This window comes from Mandrillus leucophaeus, unplaced genomic scaffold, assembly GCF_000951045.1.
Source record: "Mandrillus leucophaeus isolate KB7577 unplaced genomic scaffold, Mleu.le_1.0 Scaffold147, whole genome shotgun sequence".
Classification (NCBI taxonomy): Eukaryota; Metazoa; Chordata; class Mammalia; order Primates; family Cercopithecidae; genus Mandrillus; species Mandrillus leucophaeus.
The window spans coordinates 410557-421326 of NW_012101443.1; the positions used below are offsets into that span (position 1 = coordinate 410557).

At 42.0% G+C, this 10770-nt stretch overlaps 1 protein-coding gene across 3 annotated transcripts in view; it reads left to right on the forward strand.

Moving 5' to 3' along the window:
• LCP1 (lymphocyte cytosolic protein 1 (L-plastin)) overlaps positions 1 to 10770 on the forward strand; it is a 98392-nt gene that overhangs the window by 39859 nt on the left and 47763 nt on the right. Inside the window, exon 1 of one of the 3 annotated variants that reach the window (XM_011974586.1) lies at positions 4125 to 4235. The exons of the other annotated variants lie outside the window; for them this stretch is intronic. The gene's annotated coding sequence lies outside the window, so the exon portion shown is untranslated. Of the gene's footprint in view, positions 1 to 4124; positions 4236 to 10770 lie in introns of those variants that run through there. 3 annotated transcript variants of the gene reach the window in all.

The window sequence follows — 10770 nt, forward strand, 5'->3', positions numbered from 1 at the left end:
CTTCCTTCCTTCCTTCCTTCCTTCCTTCCTTCCTTCTTTCTTTCTTTCTTTTTCTTTCTTTCTTTCTTTCTTTCTCTCTCTCTCTCTCTTTCCCTCCCTCCGTCCCTTCCTTCCTTCCTTTCTTTTCTTTTTTTGGTAACGGCCCTCCCTCCCTGCCTTCCTTCCTTCCTTTTTCTTTTTTTTTGTAACGGAGTCTCGCTCTGTGGCCCAGACTGGAGCGCAATGGCGCTATCTTGGCTCACTGCAACCTCTGCCTCCTGGGCTCAAGCAATTTTCCTTCCTCAGCCTCCTGAGTAGCTGGGATTACAGGCATCCATCACCACACCTGACTAATTTTTGTATTTTTAGTAGAGACGGGTTTTCACCATGTTGACCAGGCTGGTCTCGAACTCCTGACCTCAGGTGATCCACCCATCTCAGCCTCCCAGAGTGCAGGGATGACAGGCATGAACCACCACGCCCGACCCTGCAGCGCTATTTTCTCTGCCTGGAATGCCCTTTTCTATTTTGTCTGTTTGGAAAACTACTGGGTCCCTAAGACTTAGCTCAGTGGGCATCATCACCTTCTCTGGAAAACCTTCTCTTCCCTTCCCAGGCAGAGTTCAATACAGTCGTTTCATGGTATTCACAGGGCGCTGGTTCCAGGAACCCTCTCGGTACTAAAATCCATACATACTCAAGTCCTGCAGTCAGCCCTGTGGTACCCTCATGTACCAAAAGTCGGTCCTTGGTCTCCCTGAGTTTCGCATTCTGTGAATACTTGTATTTTCCATCCACATTTGGTTACAGATGCTGAACCTGAGGACGGTGAGATCTGACTGTATTGAAGAAAGCTGCGTATATTTAGACCCACACCATTCAAACCTGTGTTATTCATGGGCCCACTGTACTTCCTTCTCTGTGCTCCTGTAGCTCCATGCAAATAATATCTTTAAAATATTCATATTAGTGTAGTCTTGCATTTGCATGACTATTTCGTTTACTGGACTGTGTGCCCCTCAGGAGCAGGGATTCTCTGCTGTTCATCTTGGTGTCCCTAGTACCGAGGACAAGGTCTGTGCTTTATAAAATGTGAGTGGATGACTGAGGTGCGGAGGCCACTGGCAAAGAGGACACTTTTCTCCCCCAGTGGCAGAGGGGACACAGGCAGAAAAGATCAAGCCTGGTTGTGTTCTTGCTCTTCTTAATACTTCCTTTAAAGATATTGAGAAACTGAAGAGAAGACACATCTAGAACTTCCCCAAAGAGCCTAGGTAGGGCCCCAGTCCTAAGTAAAATCCTGCAAAAATATGTGCTTCCCTAATTAACATGAGGTCAGAGCTTTGACCTTCAAGGGTTTCTTTTTGTGTAACCCCAAAAGATGACAGGAATCCCATAGCCAGAAATGACAGGAAAGGCAGGAGGCCACTCCAGTTTATAGCTGTGTGACCCTGGGCCGGTTATTTAAACCTCAGTTTCCTCATCTATAAAGTGGGAATCATAGTAATACCCTATAGGATTGTGATGAAAATTAAATGTGAATGCGTATAAAACATTTGGCACTGAGTTAACCACTCATTAACGTTAATGGCTATTATTATTGACCAACTGGTCTTCTCATTTGTTCTGGTCTTCTCATTTGTTCTTTAGCTATTTGCCCTTTCTCTGACTCCAAATAGGTAGACTTTCTATAGAGAGAACATGGAGTAATACTCTCAGATGAATGAAGAAAAAAATAGACTGACTTTTAAGCAATCTCCTACTCCTCTGTTGAAATCTAGGTCAAATGTCACTTCCTCTAGGGGGCCGCCTTTGGCTCTCCAGGGGAGAGCTATTTTTTCCCACTTCCTGTGGACCTAAAACGTTCCCCTGTATTCTAGTTACTGTGTCTGTCTCCCCTGCTCAACAGGCCAGAGCCACATCTCTGTGTTCTCAGCATCTAACACAGGACCTGGCATATAGTAGGTGTTTGGCAGATGTCTACTGAAGGAAGAAATTTACAAATGTATGAATTTGTTTAGTGACAGACATTTAGAATTCCTGGAGGATGAATTTCATAGTTCAGAGAGTGAGACTCAAATTACATGCAGGTAAATGCTAGCACCTATATTTCCAGCGTGCTCCTTGGTACACCACACATGTCCATCCCAAATGGGTTTGCCCCGCGTTCAGTCACTGCTCTGTCTCCACAGTTCCTTTCCCTCCCACCTCAGCAGCACTCAGCTTACAAGCAGGCCCTACAGAGTTGGATAGAGACCCACTGCCAAGCATTACCGGCAGCCAGCAGGGTTTACAGCAACAGCGCCAAGAAGCCCAGTCTCAGGATCTGTGATCTCAGACACAAACGCTTTTGCGTCTGGCAAGGTAGGGCTGGGGAGCAGGTACAGGTGCCACTTAACAGACTACCTCAGGCGAGCAGCTGCCCTTTAGACACCAAATTAACTCACCAAAGTTGTCTTTCCAGCAAAGTGGGTTAATGTGAATTTGAAGCATTTATTAGCCTTGTTTTAGGTGTCTGTACCTTTCAGTGGATGGGATTGTCTAAGTATATACACAAGAATATTGTTAAACTCCTCAAAGCAGGTGATAGGGGACTTTTCAAGTCCTGTAGACCATTAGTTTATAGATTGTTTTGTTCAGGTATACAGCTCATTTACTGAGTACCTCACATGTGCCAGACACTCACCTGCTAGGAGAGATGAGTGGAAACAGGGACCACACTGCAGAGATATGGACCAAAGCTCCAAGGAAGAAGGGCTCACTGATTCTCCCCAGCCTCCAGAACAGGATGCCTGAAACCGTGATGATTGTTGTGATAAGTCTGAGGTGTCATTTTAGTTTTGATCTATGAATTTGGCTGTCTTGTCTTTTGAACATTTCCTCTCGTGGTGAGTTGTTTTAATTGAGTTTGCTCTTTGGTTGCTAAGGAAATTTGGAGGGCCTTAGTGCCAGGTCAAGAATCAATGTACAACAAGGTGTGGTGGTGCACGCCTGTGGTCCTAGCTACCCGGGAGGCTGGGGCAGGAGGATGGCTTGAGTCCTGGAGTTCTGGGCTGCAGTGTGCCATGTCAACTGGGTGTCAGCACTAAGTTTGGCATCAATATGGGAGCAGTGCACCACCAGGTTGTTTAAGGAGGAGTGGGTGCACTGGCTCACATCAGAAATGGGGCGGGTCAAAACTCCTGTGCTGATCAGTCGTGGGATCACACCTGTGAGAGCCACTGCACTCCTGCCTGGGCAACATCGTGAGATCTGTCTCTTTAAAGACAAAAAATAGAATAAATGTAGAGACAAATGCAGGAAGGGAAGAGTCATCGTGACCTAGAAGATGCCAGTGTACACACTATTTGTATGTGATTTGGCACATGTTAATTGCAGCCTAAACCTGAACAGTGCCTTTGCCATACCTAGATACATTCCCCTTCGTGTACAAGAAACATACATGACATTATATTTGTAAGACATTTGAAATCTTTGGGGATTGTTCTTACTATATGTGGAGGTGGTCTTAATTAAAGAGAAGAGTCCTATCTTAGGGTTTAAAACTTATTAAAGCGGAAAGGAGAGAAATAAGGAGGCCTGGACCCTGGTCCCAGCCACACCTCCATAAGCTCTGTGATGTTGGGCATGTCCTTTAACGTGGGTGTCATTTCATGCCTGTGTGACAGGGGAGTGGCCAGATAGATCATCTCTAAGATCCCTCCACCTCTACGTTCTATGACGGCTATTCTTACTACATTCATTCTGTAAGGAAGTTGGCGTAGACCCAGAAGATAGCAAAGAAAATATGAAAGATTTGGAGAATAAGCCCTAAAAAAGCAGGTTACAAGAATCTGAAGAGACCAAGGCATGTGATGGAATGTTTATGAATTGAACAGCTCCTGTTATTTCCTCTGAGAATAACCCAAGAAAGAGAGACCTTTGATCGTATCAGAAAAGATTTAGGTTACAAAAGTAGGGATATGAGACACCAGCGAGGTTGTAGGATTTCCTTATTTGGATATTTTTAACAAAATAGTAGATGGCTCTCTTTCTGGGACAGTGTGCGTACTGTCTTGCCTAGAAGCTAGGAGTGAACTGGATCAACGTGTCTTAAGCTGTGTGTGGTGACATCCCATAAAACAGGTCTCACGTGCTGCTCTGGGAACTTCCCTGTTCTGTGTGGGGCAGTCCAGCAGCTAGGGAGCTGAGCAGTGGGCGTCTGCCTGGGGCCAGTGAGGAGAATGCATCTAGACAGAGCTTTATGTGCTGCTGAGGTAAGAGCTGGAACACAGCCCCCCCAGCCCCCAGGAGCCAGGCTGGGCTGGGAGCTACCTACTCCCTCACTTGCTCCATTTCACAGGAGGCACCTCTGGGTCAAAGCTGCAGCTGCTGATGGCGCCAGCACCTATTTCTCAGTCCATTTGCAATACTTTCTAATCTAGCTCTAATTTGTACGTATACTTGTCAGCTACCGCATAGAATTTTGGAAGTTTTAACATAGAAGGGACTCTGCTTCTCAGTTTACAAATGAGAAAACTGAGTCCCATAGGGGCAAGATGGAGCCTGAAGTTACACAGACAGGAAGCAGCCTAGGTCTCCTGACTGCCAAGCTTGGCACTTTCTTCCATTTCCTGCCAGTTATTTCCATTTTGATTTCTTTGGAGATGTTCAAGTATATTAATTATTTCCATATCTTAATTGCCTGGGCTGATTTCGGTATTTCATATTTTTATTTTTTTGATAAGCCTCTGTGCCAATTTCTTACACTTATCTAGTTTTGTTTTTCCTTCAGAGTCCTATGTTTAACCTTTTCGCTTGTTTGTTTTTGATCATCAGAGCTCTTTTCATTGCGTTAACCCTTTCACAGTAAATTAGCTGTAATCCATGTGCTGCATTTGAAACTTGACATTTGACTGTGGGCTTCATGAAGCTCCAGTCTTTGTATAACTCAGGCCTGCAGCCCCTCTCCAACCCCCTAGCCAGGACAGTACTTCGCATACAGACACATATATGGAGTGGAAGAATGAATGGATGGCATTTGATATCAAGGTAATAGTGCAATCATGGTTAAACAGCTAGCCCATAATATTCAACTTATTGAAAAGATGCATTTGGGGTACTCTGAACTTTCAGTAGGGGAAGGTCTGGATCTTAAAGTGCTTCTAGTAGAATGTGGGCTAAAGGGTAGCTGTAGAATTTAAAGATGTTACTACCAGGAGCATCACTCTCTATAGCTCAGGGAAGGCGAGAGATGCTAAGGCAGAGAAAGGCCTCCCGAAGCCCCAGCCTGGAGTATCCCCTTTTCCTGCAGGAGTCTTGTTCTTGTGTGACACTCTTAATGGGATTGGGCAACATGGTAGAAAACAGAGGTATCAGGAATGTACTAAGGGAGAGAAGGCAAGAATGAGAACTCCTTGGATGGTGACAGAGCCAGGCTCTGTGAGATGGGCTGCGCAGCTTCAGAAGCCCCTCAATGTAGTGGTCAAACCAGAGGCACCCAGAGCAATATGAGGCTGATGAAGTTTGGAGTAATCTGGCTTGCTAGCTTCCCATGACTGTTTATGTGGCCTGAGATAACAGTGTCAGAGGAGAGCCGCTGAGTCTATGCTGTGAATAGCCTTCCCCCACCTTCCACCCTATGACATTTACATCAGAGCCTGCAGAGAGAAGAATTCTGTACTCTGGAGCAGGCTTTGAGAGAATCCATGTATCCACAGGGAGAAAAAGGACAATCTGGAGGAGACTCTGACTTGACAAAAAGATTCACAAGAGTCCCTTTAACTGGCCATCTGTATTTAAGGCCATTTATAATTATTTGGTTTCTCAAAAACAAAGTCATTTTAAAATTATATTTTCTGAATCATCCTTTATGTAAAAGTCAGGCATACCTGTATCCATAGAGATATAATATCCCAAGAATATACAGTAAATTCCATATATTCTCAAAGTAAGATCTCCTATAGTGGTCTACTTTATAAAATGAAGGGGACAGGATGAAGTAAAAGCAATGTTTTTCCTTAAATAGATTAATCTTGATGGCTTTTAAAAAATGTATGGGTATTTTATTTTGCTTCAGAGTCCCACATATTTTATTTTTCGTTTCTTTAGTTGTCACAGTCTAATGCTAAAGCTTACAATATGAATGTTCTTCTAGATGATGTGTTGTTTTGGATTACTGATTGTTCTTGAGATGTTTGGAAGTTGTATGATTTCTCCTCTGGAAATGTACTGAAATTATTGAGGCAGAGCTAGGAACTTGAGTCCTGAGTGTCCAGTTTTACTTTAACTACTGAATCAAGTTGCAGCAAAAGTGGGGCACATTCAAAAGAGTCCTTTGGCAAGGTGATACCGGGTCACCGATGCCTCCCTGATCCTGGCAGGTTATATGATTCGGCATCAGTATATTGAATCAAAATACCAACTAGCCCAGCACTACCATATTTCAGAAATGATTCCAGCCCGTGAGCATCTCTCTCTAGACAGGTCACCATTTCCAACCTTTCTGCTTCTTTTAATGATCAGTTATGAAACTCCTCAGAGAAAATTCCATCTACATTGTTACATTTGCTTTAGAGGATGTTTTTTCTTCTGTAAATTCTGCAGCACTGTGTTCAAGAGAAAACTCCCACAAATTGTTTCTGTATTCAGACTTCAGAGAACTTAAGTGCAGGTACTTTTATGATAACTCATCCTCAGAAATTCCCTTCGCTACTGACTAGGGAAATACCAGCACCATTTAAACAGAAGCTCAAAACTCACTGACTTAAAGAAATGAGTGGCTTTTGCAGTTTGGGGTGGGGCTATTTTTTTTTCTTATGGTTTAAAAAATAATAATAGTTTTTAAAAATGAACAACCAATGCTTTTTTTGTTTTGACCAATGCCTTGAGATTCTACAACTATGATTTAATAAATGTAAGTGCTCTCACACGCACAAACACACACAAAAAACTAGCAGCTCAGACATGACCTTGATGAATGGTTTGTCTTCTTATCATAGATTTTTGATTTGGGCAGTAATTCAGGAGGGGAGTTCCCAAATTGACCACGGATTTGCAAAAGACCTGAAAATGGTTTGTGGCGGGGCATATTTAGATGACGTAGTTATTAAAAAGGACCACACTCAATGCAGGAGCACTCGGGTAGAGCTGAAGAAACCACTCACTTATGCCTCAGAAGATACATGCTTTCTTTAGCCCCTCCTTTTAAGCTGCAGATGCCTCAGCATGCCCATTACCGCAGCAATGGCCCTATAGTTTGCTGCCTATATGGTGCCAGTAATTTGCAAACTAAAGCCATCACCAATTAATCTTACTTATATTACTTATTAATCTTACTAATATTATCATAACCCATATTTTCAAATATGCATGAATAAAAATGGGTGCATTTTTTTTTCCAGGAAAACACATTCATGGACTATGTAAAGTACCCAATATTTGATTCCAACACCAGTGGTGTCTTTTGTTTTGTTTTGTTTTTTGTTTTTGAGATGGACTCTCGCTCCATCACCCAGGTTGGAGTGCAGTGGTGTAATCTCAGTTCACTTCCACCTCTGCTTCCCGGGTTCAAGTGATCCTCCCACCTCAGCCTCCCGAGTAGCTGGGATCACAGGCATGCAACCACCACACCTGGATAATTTTTGTATTTTTGGTAGAGATGGGGTTTCACCATGTTGCCCAGGTTGGTCTTGAACACTTGAGCTCAAAGCAATCCACGCACCTCGACCTCCCAATATGCTGGGATCACAGGCATGAGCCACTGCACCTGGCTCAATGTCTTTCTTAAAAATGATCTGGTCTGCCTGTTTTTACATTAATTATGTCCTCTTCCTGCTGCTTTGCTTTGCGAAATTGCTGCCATTTGCGTATTTAGTTTAATTACTTAAAAGTCTCTGCTCAGTTATGGACCTTAGGGGCCCTTCTAATGGTAACTCCTTCCTTTCCCTGCTCTGCTCATCAGCACCTGCATTTACAAGCTCTAGCTTGGCACTGCCTTGAGAATCTGTACATGGATAAAATATTTGTTCTCATTGGACCTTCAGTTTCCTTATTTATAAAATGAGGACATTATAATAAATTATTTATGAGGTTCCTTCTGTCTCCAGAAGTTAGGTTGTGTTTCCAGGATATGCTGCTAATGCTGATGGTAAAAGGGACTTTTTCCAGATATCTTTTCATGTTTCTGCCCAGCACTGACACACAGTATTACAGCAATGTCAGTTGCTGATTATCCCTTCTCCCCTTTACCTTTTAAACGAAGTCAATCCACTTCTCTTTTGCATTTGCTGTTAAATCACTGAAGGGTTTTGGGTTTTTTAAATTTAAAGGTGTTCTCGCTGTTTGGCTTCTCAGAATTGATCCTGTCCACTCATAAATCTCGTAGAAAAATATTGTTACAGATGCTCAAGGCTTTTCATCTGGACCTACCTGCTGTGGTTTAACAATAACATGATTTTAAAATAATGTGTACTTTCTATGTCTTTTAAATGAAGGCGCCATTGCAATTTTTATGGTAATAAAATTACCCATTATACCGTGATCTTTGGATATTCTTTAGATTTTCTTCCTTTACCCAACACTATAATTGTTTTGCTTCTTCGCTGGCCCTACTTGTGACACTTAGAATGCAATCTTGTTCTCTGCTTCTACTTATGTTTATCACTAGCTACTGGTAGTGCTCTGAAATCTAACATTCTTGTGTCAAGGGGTAGGGCCAGGTTTAGAGTCAGAGATCTTGTTTGTCCTCCTTACCTTTGACATTATTCCATGCTTTCAGGGTAACTAACTGGGTCAATATAGACGTGCTTACCTAAAATGAAGAACAGCGCCTGGCTTATAGTAGGCATTCATAAAATATTGGTTAAATGAAATAATTTATCTTATAATCCCATAAACATCCATGAACCAAGAGGTCTTAAGACATTTAAAAACATGAAGGGCTGGCCAGCCAGAGAGCTGGAGAGCCTTCTATTCATGCATATGTGGATATGGTAGAAGGTATAAATGAGACCCAAGCCAAATTAGTCACAAGGATTTAGCAAAGTGTATTAATACAAAGTTATATACTAATTCTTTAAAACAGAAGCCTTGATTTCTTAACACAGGAAAGCAAAAGCTTTCTACTAGAATGCCTGGACAAGTTCACTATATTGTAGTTTTAAAAATCTCCCGTGGAGCTATCCATAGTCCATATACTTAATAACTCATTGCTGAGTGAATAAATGGATGGATGGGATGTGTGTCTAACAGGAACATGAAGGCAGAGAACCTGAGTAGACAGCCTGGGAGAGGAGAAAGGACTTGAGGATTAGAGTCTTGGCTGCTTCTCTACCCAGCTGTGTGATTTGAGATCCGTATCTTAACTGCTCTGAGCTTCTGTTTTCTGATCTATACAATGAGAATATACATACCTATGCCATCAGCCTACACTGAAGGACATTGTAAGAAACACAAAACCTATGTTTACCCCATTCCACAAATGGCCTCTTCTTAAAGCCTGTGTGAAGATTTTGCTGTCAGACATCAGATCTGCTGCCCTAAGAAAATGAAAATTGGTTTGTCTCATAGATAGTGAATTGTATAACCGATGATACTTCCCTTTTTGCCTTAGCGTCTGGAGAACTTGGAGCTAGATTTTCAGCCTGCTTGTAGCAAAACATGCAGGGTCTTAGGCATGTATTTTAAGTATTAGAGTTCCTCCCGACTATCATCCTATTTCAGTTACATTTTCTTTCTTATCGATGACATCATTTAGTTGGTTTAACTCTTAGGTTTGGATATATCTTTGTAACTTAGCTCAAATTATTTTTGGAAAAAGGCATTCTGAAAAAGTAGAAAGAGAAAGGAAGGAAGGAAGGTAGGAAAGAAGGAAGGAAGAAGGAAAGAAGAAAGGAAGAGAGGGAGGGAGAGAAAGAGAAGGCAAGAAAGCCAGATAGCCAGTGCCTGTCTCTTAGGATTACTGTGATGTGTAAGTGAGATTGTATTTTTAATACAATTAACCCCTCAACAGTTTCTGTCATCCTTTAAAAGATCCAATGTACCAATACTTTCTTAGATATGTAAGACAAATAATAATAAAATAAAATTTTTATTGATATCAAAAATATATTTTTAATGAATACATTAAAATTTAAATGAATACATATATAATTCTATGATTTTCAAATCATGCTCCCTGGAGTTCCCACAGATGAAGGTGACAAGGAGATAAGATACCAGGGGCAGGGGGACATTTGGGTTTTTTCAACCAAAGACTCTCAGAGTTGTTATTTTTATTTGTTTGCTTACATGTAAGGTTTCTGTCAACAAAGGGTTGCTTGATGAAACAAAAGTTTGAAACCACTGATACATGTATGTGGCAGGATGGTAATTTGGTGGATAATGGATATGGATTTACAAAATTGATTGTAATGCATTTTTGGCCTACAGGTTTCGATGTTAAGACTGTTTTCTGTTTGGTGTGGTTGTTGGTTGCCAGCAAGAACAAATACAGCACTATAGAATAATATGAAAATATAAAAAAGAAATCTATTGAAAACATCCTGTCACAAATGTATTTTTTAAAATCGATAGCTTCCCTGAACCATCCAAAATATAACTATGCTTAGAAACACTCCAACCCCCACACTCCTACTCCACGTATCCCCTCTGTGCCAGTAAGTTCAGCGAGCTTCAGTGGGTCTCCGATTTTTTTTGTTTTTCTTTTTTTTTGAGACGGAGTCTCGCTCTGTCGCCCAGGCTGGAGTGCAGTGGCCGGATCTCTGCTCGCTGCAAGCTCCGCCTCCCGGGTCCACGCCATTCTCCTGCCTC